Here is a 13,689-nt window from a genome sequence, read left to right on the forward strand (position 1 = left end):
TGAGGGAAGTGAAAAGTTAAATAATTTGCCCAAAGTCAAAAACCAGTAAGTGGCAGAATCAGGGCCAACTCCAGGTTCCCTGAGCCTGAGTTCTGTCTTCACTATGCCAAAGCCCGCAACCTGAGGCCTTCTTGCTGCTTTTCCTTCTTGCCATGTCCATATGTTTGTTTCATATCTATTGCATGTCAAATATCACTCATCCTCTGACAGCTTAATTATCTATCACAAGGCACCATAAGTACATCATAGGGATAGATAAATAACATTAACCTTCTCTCCCACCCCCCCCACCCACTCCCATCCCCAGGTAACTACTCTTTTCCTTCACACTATTTTGGCACAGATCTCACTGAAGAGTCTCATCTGAGTGCTGTTCTGTACTGAACTCGTCATAGCTGGAGTTTATTGAGCGTTTGCCTGGCACAGTGCTAAACACGTGAAAGGCATCGTCTCCTGGTGGGCTCACAACGTCCCTATGAAACAGATGCCCTTACCCTCATCTGCTGGTAATAACAGTGCCTATCCAACAGCGTTTGTGGGGAATATTAATCATGCTAATAATAGCTAACATTTCTTTAGTGTTTACTGTTTGTCAGGCATTGCTTTGAACACCTTGCTGCTGCTGCTGCTAAGTCGCTTCAGTCGTGTCCGACTCTGTACGACCCCATAGACGGCAGCCCACCAGGCTCCCCCGTCCCTGGGATTCTCCAGGCAAGAACACTGGAGTGGGTTGCCATTTTCTTCTCCAATGCATGAAAGTGAAAAGTGAAAGTGAAGTCGCTCAGTCGTGTCTGACTCTTAGCGACCCCATGGACTGCAGCCTACCAGGCTCTTCCATCCATGGGATTTTCCAGGCAAGAGTACTGGAGTGGGCTGCCATTGCCTTCTCCGTGTAAAGATGTTAGGTGTATCCGTTTATATTAGGTTTTATTATTTTCCTAGAAATTGTAAAAGTTTTTCTTTGGTATTAAACTAAGGATGTCATAAAACACTTATAAGTTTCTGTCCTGGAACTTGAAAAAGTTTTATGTAAAAATATTCTGTTCTGGTAAGACTCACACACGTGCAGAATCAGCTCCTGCGTTTTGTGTTTAGAGAACTATCATATCAAGCTGTCACAAAGACAGACCAGATTTTCTGAGTTAAGGTATAACTCTACTGAGGTATAAAAATGTCTTAAAATAATTTCTTCTTTCAAAATGTATTCCTGGAAAAACAGTACGGGGGAACATTTTCTTCTCCTGATTATAAGGAGGAACTGATGGTGTTTCCCTTAAAAGAGGAGACTCCTTAGGTAAGTCCTGTTTTTGCTGCCCTTTTTGAACACAACCAGGCCCTTGAGAACACAGCATTGATAGGCACAAAGACTGCTAATAAGGTGTATATACACTACTTATATATAAGTAGTATATACACTACTGTATATAAAATATAAAGCCAATGGAAATTTTCTGTATCTCAGGAAAGTCAAACCAGGACTCTGTAACAACCTAGAGGGGTGGGAAAGGATGGGAGAAGGGAGGGAGGTTCAAGAAGGAGGGGACATATGTATACCTATGGCTGATTCATGTTGACATATGGCAGCAATCAAACCAATATTGTAAAGCAATTCAGTTCAGTTCAGTCACTCACTCGTGTCCAACTCTTTGTGACCCCATGGACTGCAGCACGCCAGGCCTTCCTGTCCATCACTAACTCCTGGAGTTTACTCAAACTTATGTCCATTGAGTCAGTGATGCCATCCAACCATCTCATCCTCTGTCGTCCCCTTCTCCTCCCGCCTTCAATCTTTCCCAGCATCAGGGTATTATCAAATGAGTCAGTTCTTCGAATCAAGTGACCAAAGTATTGGAGTTTCAGCTTCAGCATCAGTCCTTTCAATGAATATTCAGGACTGATCTCCTTTAGGATGGACTGGTTGGATCTCTTTGCAGTCCAAGGGACTCTCAAGAGTCTTCTCCAACACCACAGTTCAAAAGCATCAATTCTTTGGTGCTCAGCTTTCTTTATAGTCCAACTCTCACATCCATACATGACTATCCTTCAATTTAAAATAATTTTTTTAAAAAGAGAGAGAGAAAAAAGAAACTTTTTGCAATGCAGAAGACACAGGAAATGTAGCTTTGATCCCTGGGTCGGGAAGTTCCCTTGGAGAGGGGCATGGCAACCCACTCCAGTATTCTTGCCTGGAGAATCCCATGGACAGAGGAGCCTGGAGGGCTACAGTCCATAGAGTCTCACAGAGTCGAACATGACTGAAACAAGTGAGCGCCGCATGGCACAGGCATCACCTTTAAAGTCCGTTGTGTAAATACAGTCAACCTTTTTCTTGTATAAGAGATTTTTCTTTAAAAAAATCTTGCTTTTTATAATTTACTCTAGCTAATGTTTTCTGACTATAGCCATTGTTATGAGGAAACTTATTTGAAAATTAAAACAATGATCAGCAATAATTGATCTATAAGGCTTAGATATCCAACTGAATCAATCACATTTTAGCCACTGTCTTCTCAAGAATTTTTGGAGGATAGCTGATAAATAACACTTCCTTTGTCTCCTGAGTATGGGGACAAACAATAACCAAACCCAAAAGTCAGGGACATGGAACTCAAAACACAATCTTCATTATCTATAAAGTAGCTTGGAATATTTAGCCATAGATCTGTAGCCAAATTGGCTTGCTAATACTTTGCCTCCAAACTAGGCAGTCTCAGGCATTAGCATTGTGGGTTGTGATTTATCTGTACAGCTGGATTAAAAGGGTTACTCCTTCACCAAGAATACCCTTCTTCAGGTTCCCTAAAGGAGTCTTCCACTCTGCATGTGCACGTACTCCAAGTTATCTCATCTTTCAAAAGAAAGGCTAATGTTGCACTTTTCCACTTGAGACAAGGTGATCATGATTTTTTTTTTTTCCAGTTAACTCAGGGATATTCCACTCTGCTTATATAAAGCTCCCTAAAGTTTGCATTTGGTTGTTAAGGAACTCATAATCCATTATGTCCATTTCAAAGTTTGATTCCCTAAAGTCATAACTATTCAGTTGAAATGCTTTGTGTAAAAGCAAAGGAGAGAAAATAAGTGGTACAAAGATAGCAGTTCCTTGCAAGAGTCAAAGAACAGTATTCATAGAGTCCGCAAATGTCTATTGAGTGGCTACTGTGTTCTGGGCGTTGTTTAAGTAACCTCGGGGTTACTACAGTGAACTAAAAGCTTTTCCTTTCGGTTGGTCTGTGTTTTAATTGAGGAGACAGACAATGAACACAAGGTGAGTGAAGATGTGATCATTTAAGCCAGGGAGACAAACGGGACGTGGCGATAAATAGTGACTTTAAGGAATGGGCAGCGTTCTGTTTTAGGTAGGGCAGCCAGAGATGGCCCCTCTAAGGGAAGAGCTTTGAGCTAAGATGTGGACAGAGAGAGGAGACAGAAAAAGTTACAGATCATCATCTGCACACTCTTCCAAGGACTTTGGAGTCTTTTTCAACTGCAATAGGGAGTCACTGAATGGTTTAAAGCAGGGAAGAGGCAGGATTTGAGTTACATTTTCCTGGGTCGTCTGTAGAAAAAGGGACCCACATAAGAATAAAGAAAGAAAGCAGGCTGGCCGTTCAGAGGCTACTATGGAGGTCTCAAGAAAAGATGGTGGTTTCGGCTAGGCAGTAGTGATAGAAATGTAGCAAAGATCATAGAACGCTGTTCTAAGGATAAATGCCTCTTTTATAATAAGCTTCAAGGGGACAAGGATCAGGCCAGTGAAAGTTGCCTTTTCATGGCGACTTGAATTCCTATACATTTCAGGAAATGTATTTTTTTTTTAAAGATGCTTGTTACATATTTAAATTTTCCAACCATACGTTCAACAACTGCAAGTCTTCTCTTCAAAAATGAAGAATTACAGCATTTCTCTGCCATCAACATTTCTTTTTTCATTTTAACTCTATATCTCCATACACGCTGTATATCTTCTAATACATTCATAAATATAGAAAACAGAGCTCCCCCCAAATAAAACCCCTTGTTTCCAAATGCTTATCCAGTTACAATTCTGTGTCCTTTCCTATCCAACTTGTTCAAAGAGTAGTTTGTACGTCCCGACGTCTCCATTTTCTTACAGTCACCCAGTGACCCACTGTGTTCTGATTTCCGTTTGCACCATGATGTCACCCTTACCAAGCTCGGTACTGCATACTGCTGGGTAGTTTGTGTATGCCCACCTTAGCCCTGGTTAAGGTGACCTTTGTATTGCAAAATCCAGTGAATTCTTTAATGTCTTCCATTAGACGGCTCAGATTCACCGGGCACTACAAGTCAGTCCTTCATTCTCAAAAACTTTGTAAAAGACTGGAAACAACCCAAATATCCACTCAATAGAGGACCAGTTGAATTAACATAATGGTGCTGTTTGTGCAAAGAGAGCTTACCTTTTAGAGACATGTACTGAAATATTTGCTAATGAACCAATATGATGTGTGTTTTTCGTTTAAAAAATACTACGATTTAGTTGGCAGGAGGAAGCGGGTAGAAATATAAGTAAAATAAGATTGGTTGTGAGTTGACCATTGTTGAGGGCTCTATGGGAAATCATATTACTCTTTCCACTCTTTTTTATGTGTGGAATTTTATATAATAAAAAGTAAAGCAAATAATTAAAACCCCTGACTCCCATGACTGCACTCCCCTAGCTCTCTCCTGCCTCTCTGACCACCTCCCTTGTCTTCCTTCTTCTGTACTTGTTCCGTAAATTGTGGTGCTTCACTCTTAACTCTTGGCTCTTCTCACTCCAACTGCTCCACTCGAGCAAGTTCATTGACCAATCTCCTGGCTCTAACTACCAGCTATCCTCTTGCCACTGGGGTCCAAACGGGTATCTCTGTCCCAGACCTCTCACGCTCTGGGCTTTAGATTCTCACACCCAACTGTCATATGATTATATTCCCCTGGAACTCTCACTCATTCTTCAGATGCAACATATCCAAAACATATCACCATCTTCATCCCAAAGCTGTCCTTCATCCTGTAGTATCTACCACTATTCATGGCATCACTCACAATCATCCAGCTTAGGAACCTGGAACTCTATCTTTTTTTCTGTGAACGCCTATTGAACACTTCCTATGTGCTAGACAGTAATCGAGGCTTCTATGTTGGCTCAGGTGGTAAAGAATCTGCCTGCAATGTAGGAGCCCGGTTTTGATCCTTGGGTCGGGAAGATCCCTTAGGAAAGGCAATGGCAACCCCTTCCGGTATTCTTCCCTGGAGAATCCCATGAACAGAGGAGCCTGGTGGGCTACAGTACCTGGGATCACAAAGAGTCGAACACGCCTGAGCGACTAGCACTTCACTTTCAGACAGTAATCTAGATGGTGGAAATACAGAATTAAATAAGAGAGACAAAATTCCTGTTCTCATAGAGCTTATATTCTAGTTCTAGGTTTTAGATGTTCCTTTTCTCTTTCCTAAATTACTGATATTAGCCTCCTAAATGCTCTCCAGCCTCACCCCCTTCAAATACATCCTGCACAGTAGTGGAGGTTCCAAGTGTGGCTCCTGCAGCCACAGCAGTATCGCTGGTTAGGAATGCAAGTTCTCGGGCCTCACACCAAGGTGACTGGATGAGAACTCAGGAAATGGGGCCCAGCCCTCTGTTTTAAAAGCCCTCTGTGAAAGTGAAAGTCGCTCAGTCATGTCTCTTTGGGACCCCCATGGACTCTACAGTCCATGAAATTCTCCCAGCCAGAATACTGGAGTGGGTAGCCGTTTCCTTCTCCAGGGGACCTTCCCAACCCAGGGATTGAACCCAGGGATCGAACCCAGGTCTCTCGCATCGCAGGCAGATTCTTTACCAGCTGAGCCACCAGGGAAACCCAAAAGCCCTCAGGGAAATGCTTAATTCTGAGATCCACTGCTCTGAAAAGCCATCAGAGAAATGGATCTAAAACATAAGTCTGGCCGTGTTGTTTCTCAGCTTAAAACCTTTCGGTAGACTCTCCCTGAATACAGGGAGAAGTCCAAGCTCCATGGGAAGGTTCACAGGGCTCTCCAGCATCTGTTCCTGCCCACCTCCCCTCAACCATCAGCTTAATGAGACAGGCTGGGCCCTGGGGCCCTGGGCTGCTGTGCTGCAATGCTTGCACCTGGACACACCACTCCTTGAGCAACAAAATACAAAGAAACTGTATGAGAAGAAAAACAATTGCGTACATGCATAGTTGGAGCAAATTCTTGACCTAAAAGATACAAAGAGACCAAAAACCCCAACTGCACCTTTGAGGAGCCAGGAGTAAAGGCAGGGTACTGCACATCGTCGCCTGCTCTCGACAGCACCAGAGGGGTGGGCAAGACACCTTAAGCTCGCCTGCAGCCCAATGCCCGGCACACGCTCACCCTCACCCCATATAAGGAACAAGCTCAGGCCCCTCAGGGAGCAAGCAAGCAAGGGACCCTGCTGTCTGAGTTCACACTTGCTGCAGCAGGGGCCCCAGTAAAGCCTTGCCTCAATTTCTTGTCTGGCCTCTAGTCAATTTCTATCGATTGGGGAAGGCCGAGGACCCTGGCTGGTGACATTAATACTCATACATCTTTTAAGATTTCCTTCTGGCCTGGCTTCCTCTAGGAAGCTTTCCCTCATTATTCCCACCAACCCAGTCAAAAGTACTACTTCTGTGCTTTTATAATACTGTGTGTGTGTCCATCACTTACAGGCCCATCATTGTATATATTACACATAAGCAGAGGAAAGCTTCAAGAGCTCTGGAGCCAGGTTAGCCCTGTGAGATTGGGCAAGGAGCTGACACTGTGTCATTTAGGAAATGGATTAATAGGCCTTCTATGGTAAGATTGTGGGAATTACATATAGTGTTGGCTGGCACTCGGCACAAGCTCAGTGTCCCCTATTTTGTGAATTGCCTTTGTGTGAGCATCTCCTGCCTGGATTATGCGAGCTGCTCACGAGGCAAGTGCCTGGGTGTTGCTCAGCCACGTGTTCAAGAGACCCACTACAGGGTCGGCCCCGTCACAGACACTCAGCACACATTTGCAAAGGAAGCAACTCCCCAAGCGTTATTTTAAACTCAGATGTTTGGGCTCTGGGTTTCCTTTCTTAAGTGAGCAATATACTATTTATGCTGAAATATTTATTTAATAAAGGAATACATTGAATCAAAACTGAAGAACATGATGAGTACCTGTTATAATTTTATTGACTTTATTCTACTTAAGTTTCCTAAACGTCAATAATGCTAATTGTGTAAAACAGCCTCACTACGAAGTTTATTCTTTTGCCAAAATTGCTTTTCTTAAATGGTCCTTTCACTAATAAGGAAAAGCAGGTAAACTGTAAAAATATTGTGGCCTGCTAAGTCTTACTTCTACTTTTACAGTAGTGAGAACCCAGCCTGCATGAGTAAATTTTCTGCTGTTGAGTCACTTCAGTCATGTCCGACTCTGTGCGACCCCATGGATGGCAGCCTACCAGGCTCCTCCATCCATGGGATTCTCCAGGCAAGAACACTGGAGTGGGTTGCCATTTCCTCTCCAGTGCACGAAAGTGAAAAGTGAAAGTGAAGTCGCTCAGTCGTGTCTGACTCTTAGCGACCCCATGGACTGCAGCCCACCAGGCTCCTCTGTCCATGGGATTTTCCAGGCAAGACTACTGGAGTGGGGTGCCATTGCCTTCTCTGGAATAAAATTTCTAAATGTGTTAGAGCCCATAGCTCTTTCAGTCTTTCAGACTCCCATGCTTTGCAATTCTCATCTTTGCAGAAAGCCTCCCCACTTTGCCTGAATTAGGTATAAACCTTTCAGATCAGATAAACCCTGTGCCTTTTCAAAATTCTACGTTTTCCAAAACTCTTCCCCGGCTACAAGTAGCAAGAGTTAGTATTAATCACTCAGTCATGTCTGACTCTGAGCCACCAGGGAAACCTGAACAAGTAGCAAGATACAGGTGATTTACTAGATCATTCTCTATATTAGCCTAAGGAGAAAAACATGGTACAAAGTCCCAGAAAACCTGCAACAATAGAGTTTCCTAACCTGGCAACAATTAAAAAACAAAAAAGATAAAATATTCTTCTTTCCCAGTAAGTAGAGGCTACCTTGGGGCTTCCCTGGTAGCTTAGACAGTAAAGAATCCACCAGCAATGTGGAAGACCTGGGTTCCAATCCCTGGGTTGGGGAGATTCTCTGGAGGAGGGCATGGCAACCCACTCCAGTATTCCTGCCTTGCAAATCCCATGGACAGAGGGGCCGGGCGGGCTACAGTCCATGGGGTTGCAAAGAGTCGTACACGACTGAGCAACTGAGCGCAGCACAGCACAGAGGCTGCCTTGATCTTTCCAGTCACTCTAGGGGGAGGGGGATCAAACTATTAATACACGTTCAGCCACAAGCATCCTTGGATAAGCTACATCTTACCATCATCCTGTTTCTTCTCACACAGTCTAGACATCACAACATGACTTAGACCTCAAGCCTTCCTGACAGTGTGGCTCCTAGAATTACAGACAGCGCAGCAGAAAACATCTTTCCTCACATTCTCTATTACTTCCTGGACACACATTACTCAACAGCGGCTGACCCACAAAGGGAGGAAAATATACAGTCTGGAATAGGTCTCGAGGTGTTGTCTCCTTTGTCTGTCATCTTTCATGCGCTAGAATATCTGGCATCAGGCCCAGAATATTGAGGTTTACTTCCCTTTCTTTGAAGCTCTCTATTTCCTCTTGGTATGGATACTTGTCAGTAAGCAAATGTTCTTTGGCTCATTTTAACTCCGAGAGACCTAGACTGAAGCCCTCCATCACACAGGCTTTCTCCCCAGGGTGTCTATATTAATGTGTTCCTTCCTTGCACCAAATCTTCTCCGAGGAAACTGGTCCCTCCCTATAGGGTTTTCAATGGGCAGAAATGAACCGTCATTCATCTTCAATCCTGCATGGTAGTGTTTAGATACTCTCATGTCCCTTAGCTCTCTAGATTCGTCTTTTTTAATAAATATTTACTGAGCTTCTAACTGGCCCTCCTGTAGGTCAGTAAGGAACACAGAACTCCCGCTTTCATGGAATGGCTAACCTAGAGGATCCTGCAAGTGTCCTTACAGATGGCTTCAGACAGGCAGCCTGCTGGGAGGTGAGCAAGAAGAAACATAAAGAACCAGACCAGCACATGCAGATTTCCTGTTCTCAAAGCCCTCATTATTACCCTGTGGGTCCATTTTTCTCAGAGATGTGTTTTGCTTCTTACATTCCCAGAAACACTGAGCTTAACTGCAGGTGTTGTGGGAATACATTTAAGAAACTTAGAGAAAGACCGTAAGGGAAATGACTCACTGGGTAGAAATCCATGTCAGTAGTGTATCTGAAATGACCCACATACTAGCTTGAAGTATAAACGCCTCACCTTTTATTTATTCAGTGTATTGCTCAAGCACCCTCCTGCCCTCAGTGACAGGAAGTCTCCTTATTTCCCAAAGCCTCCCCCAACCACCCTACTTGGGTTGGGACACTAGAACTTAGTTCAAAGCAGATCGGTTCTGCAGCAAGAAGCCAGGAAGAGAGAGAAAACCAGGAAGCGTGACCAGTCCGCAAACGCCTAGGCCTTGGGTCTCTGCCATGTGAGGTTACAGGTGGTCCTGCACACTCTGATGGCAGGAAACCAGTTCAGGCTTGCTAAGAGACTCCTATTGATTCAGCTCTGTTCTTTCCATCACCCCAGTAGCGTCCCCCTGAACCCTGAGGACACTTCTCTTTAAGATCACAGTCACACGCCCAGCCATTTCCCCTTAAAGCTTAGCACAGTGCCAGGCGGGCCATGTTGGAAAAAACCCAGCCCCAGCCTCCTGAGGTGTTGAAATAAATCTTCCCCATACAGCCGGCTTCACTCCTTCTGGATGGGACCACCTCGACTCCTCCCAACAAGGGATCTTCTCCTTGCACCTAAAGGAGAAAGTCAAATGTTGGTAAGCAGCAAGCACAGTCATTTTACACACCTACACCTACGCATAAACTTTCACTGGCAGGACTGCCTGTTTGCTTCACATTTTCATAACTTAGGGCTTTGTTGATTTTTAATCCTTCTCTACAAGGAAGCAGTATCCTCCAAGGGGTTGTTCTTGGCTATACAGCAGAAGTGGCACCTCATTCCAATGCTAATTTTTCATAAAGAAAAAGTCCGCTCCAAGACTATGGCTATTGAGTGAGGCCAAGTCATGAAGGCTTGAATGATCAGGGTTGGGAGGTAGGGATGGGGAGGAGTCAGTCAGTTATCTGCATCTCCTCAGCGTCTTGTAGTTTACCCCAGGATCAGAATTGTTATTTGTTTGTAACACATGTAACTGTTAAAGATTAATATCCAAAAATATATAAAAGATGTCAATGGTCAAGAAAGAAACCCTGTAGTAGAAAAATGGGCATTTCACACAAAGGCTAGTAAGCCTTTGTAACTAATCTTGGGAATTCACATGATAACTATGAGATCCATTTCACACCCACCAAAGCGGTAAACATAGAAATTGTGTTGATGGGAGGCAGAGGGATGGAGATGCCAGTGGGAGAGCCAGTCACCTAGGCTCCTTGGGAAGACAGTGGTGCTCACAAGCCACCATGGTGTTCAATTAGCAGGTCAGTGAGTCTCGATGCATTCATCCTTCTCGCATCTGCAACAAGGGCCGGGTGAGGCTTTTCCAGACTGGACAGCATGAGCAGCCCATTGCCCTGAAGGAGGCCCCGCATCCTGCCAACGCCAAGGAATCTCAAAACCCTTCCCAGCCCCCACGCATCAGGGCTCTGAGCTCTGGGTGAAGCTGGTGCTTCCCCGACTATACTGGGCAGGGTCGGTAGCCTCAGGTCGGCCCCATTGAGCCTGCTGGTCGGCAGTCACGGTCCCGGAGTCCCTCCCAGGCTGAGTGAGGCAGCTCATGTCATTACACATGACCTATGTAACGACGCAGGCAACCTCGGAGGCACTGGGATGTCCTCCTGGCTCCCTCTTGGACCATTGCCGTGGGACCCCAGCTACCATGCTGTCAGGACACTCAAGTTGTACTGTGGGGTGGAGAGGCCCCATGATGAAGAGCTGTCATCCCTGGTCACACTAGTATTAACTGGCCAGGCAGTGAGTGGACTTTCCCCCGCCACCAAGGAAAACCTTGGCCACGTCCTACTGCAGGGGCTCCCCTCCTAGTTCAGTTGGTAAAGAATCCGCCTGCAGTGCAGGAGACCCAGGTTGGATTCCTGTGTCTGATTCCTGAGAAGAAAATGGCAACCCACGCCAGTATTCTTGCCTGGAAAATTCCAGGGACCCAGTAGCCTGGCAGGCTACGGTCCACAGGGTCGCCAGAGGCAGGCACGACTGAGCAAGTACACCACCACCACTGCAGCCTTAGGAAGCACTCAGCAGGAGCCCTCCAGTGAAGGTGATCCCTGACCCTCTGCAAAGGTGTGAGATCATAAATGTTTATTGGTTTAGCATCTCCATTTTGGAGTGGTTTGTTATGTAGCTGCAGATAATTGAGAAACCTTGTCAAATGCAGATCCTTTAACCATCTGCTGAAGAAGGCCTAGGATGCAGGACTTTTACAAGATCCAGGTGGTGCCAATGGGTGGGCTCGTGGTCCACAAGGAGGAGGAGCATTCAGCCCCAACCCCGCTTCAGTGAGAGGCAGCAACGCAAAGCAGTGCGGTGTCTGCTGTCTCTGGGGGCCGGTAGGAGTCAAAGCAGCCGGGCTGCCGGGACTGGTGAGGACAGCGCAGCACACGGCCGGTGCGGAGGGATGCCTGGCCGACTGCCGAAGGTTCTGCGAGCCCAGAGCTTCCAGGTGAGTTCTGCTTGTTTAAAGTTTGCTTGGTGGATTCTGGGCGGTTCTGTGTGTTCTGGTGAGGTTGAATTCTGAGCTTGCTCAGTGGGCTTCCGAAGGTTGTGTGAGCTCTGGTTCCATTTAATTCTGAGTTGGCTCAGTGGATTCTGGAAGATTCTGTGAGTTGTGATTGAATTGAGTTTGCTCAGTGGACCCTGGAAAGTTCTGTGAGTTCCGGTTCCATTTAATTAGAGTTTGTTCAGTTGATTGCCAGAAGGATCTGTACACCTTGGTGCCATTTTTTTCAAAGTTTGTTCCATGGACTCCAGAAGGATCTGTATGTCCTGGTTCCGTTTTGATTCAGAGTTTCTTCTATGAACTCTGAAAGGTTCTGTGAGTTCTGGTTCCATTTAACCCAGCATTAGGATTTTAATAACCGGGTTAAATATGAAAGTGAAAATGTGTGTTATTTGTTTTTCAGGGAGTATGGGATTGAACAAGTACAAACTAATAACGATGACATTCAAGCCTCTGTGGGGACAGAGCACCCATTTCAAGGCTGGCTCTGCTCCTTTCTCCTTCAAACACGTGACCATCCTTCTACATTCAGTGACGTTACAAGGACTGCAGAAGTCCAAAATCTCTAGCCAGACTTGCATAGTCGTCTACTATTTGGTCCCTTATTCCACCCATTCATTTTAATTCACCAGTATTTTCCTAACCAAATTCTAAGCTTTGGTTATATTTGTTTACTTTTCCACAAACTCATTTTTAAAGATAAGCTTTAATTTGGAGTAATTTTAGATTTATAGAGAAGCAGCAGAGATGGTAGAGTTTCTACATATGGTTCACCCATTGAATCTGGGTGTTTTACAACTGTAGATTCAACCACTATGAATGGAAATACTTTTTAAAACAATTCCAAAAAATTCCCCAAAGCAAAACTTGAACTTCTCACAAGCCATCAGTTGTAATTACATAGTACTTCCATTGGCTTAGGTATTACAAATAACCTAGAGGTGATTTAAAGTGTACAGGAGGCTGTACCTATGTTCTAGGCAAATATTACATTATTTTATATAGGGGACTTGAGCATCCCCAGATTTTGGTATCCCCAGGAATACTGTTCTGGAACCAGTCTCCTGGGATACTGATGAATAGACTGTACTCCCCACCTCATTTCTCTAAATGTTGACATCTTACATTATACTGTGCCATTTCCCAAATTAACAAAACAACATCAATATATTACTCTTAACTAACACCCATTTTCCTGCTGATGTCCTTTGGCTCTCCTAGGATACAGTCCAGGACACCATGTTCATTTAGATGAGGTGCGTTTTTTTTGTTTCTAGCTCTGTTTATCACATTTTCCCTCCCCAGGATGCCCTTTTCCTTTCTTGACGTTCATAAGTCCTACCTAGTCTTCAGATCAATTCAAATCTTATCCCTGAAACATCTTTCCTAATTCTTTCTGTGCTCAGTGATTTCTTTAACCCTCAAACTCCAGAACCACTTTGATCCAAATCACGCATTTGAAACACGGCATAAGCTGACCTGTATCATTACATATCTTTTAAAATCTTGTTTGCAAATTAGTGTTTAAGGCAGGGATAATATCTCATACATTTTGTGGTGTATCTGCAGGCATGGTGTTCTCAAGCATTTATTGTAATGAATTTTTATTTTCATGCCATGTTATTTTATATTAGCATAAACAACTAGGAGTAGACTGTAAATATTAATTGAATTTATGGAGGCCCATGTTTGCTACATTTATATTTTATAACAGACATAAATGCAACTTGACAAGTAAAAATAACAAGTATTTATTGAACACTGACAATAGGCCAGGTACCCAACTAAATGTTTTACATGTAGCTTCACAGTTA

At 44.3% G+C, this 13,689-nt stretch overlaps 1 long non-coding RNA gene across 1 annotated transcript in view; it reads left to right on the forward strand.

Annotated features, from left to right (window-relative positions):
• The first annotated feature begins 11,638 nt into the window (after positions 1 to 11,638).
• Positions 11,639 to 13,689, forward strand: part of LOC147355032 (uncharacterized) — a 141,393-nt gene continuing 139,342 nt past the window's right edge. Inside the window, exon 1 of the long non-coding RNA XR_015144170.1 lies at positions 11,639 to 11,818. This is a non-coding gene — a long non-coding RNA (uncharacterized LOC147355032). The remainder of the gene's footprint in view (positions 11,819 to 13,689) is intronic.

The sequence above is a fragment of the Bos grunniens genome, chromosome 17, assembly GCF_055505025.1.
Source record: "Bos grunniens cultivar Pamir isolate PY7600 chromosome 17, Bosgru_T2T1.0, whole genome shotgun sequence".
Classification (NCBI taxonomy): Eukaryota; Metazoa; Chordata; class Mammalia; order Artiodactyla; family Bovidae; genus Bos; species Bos grunniens.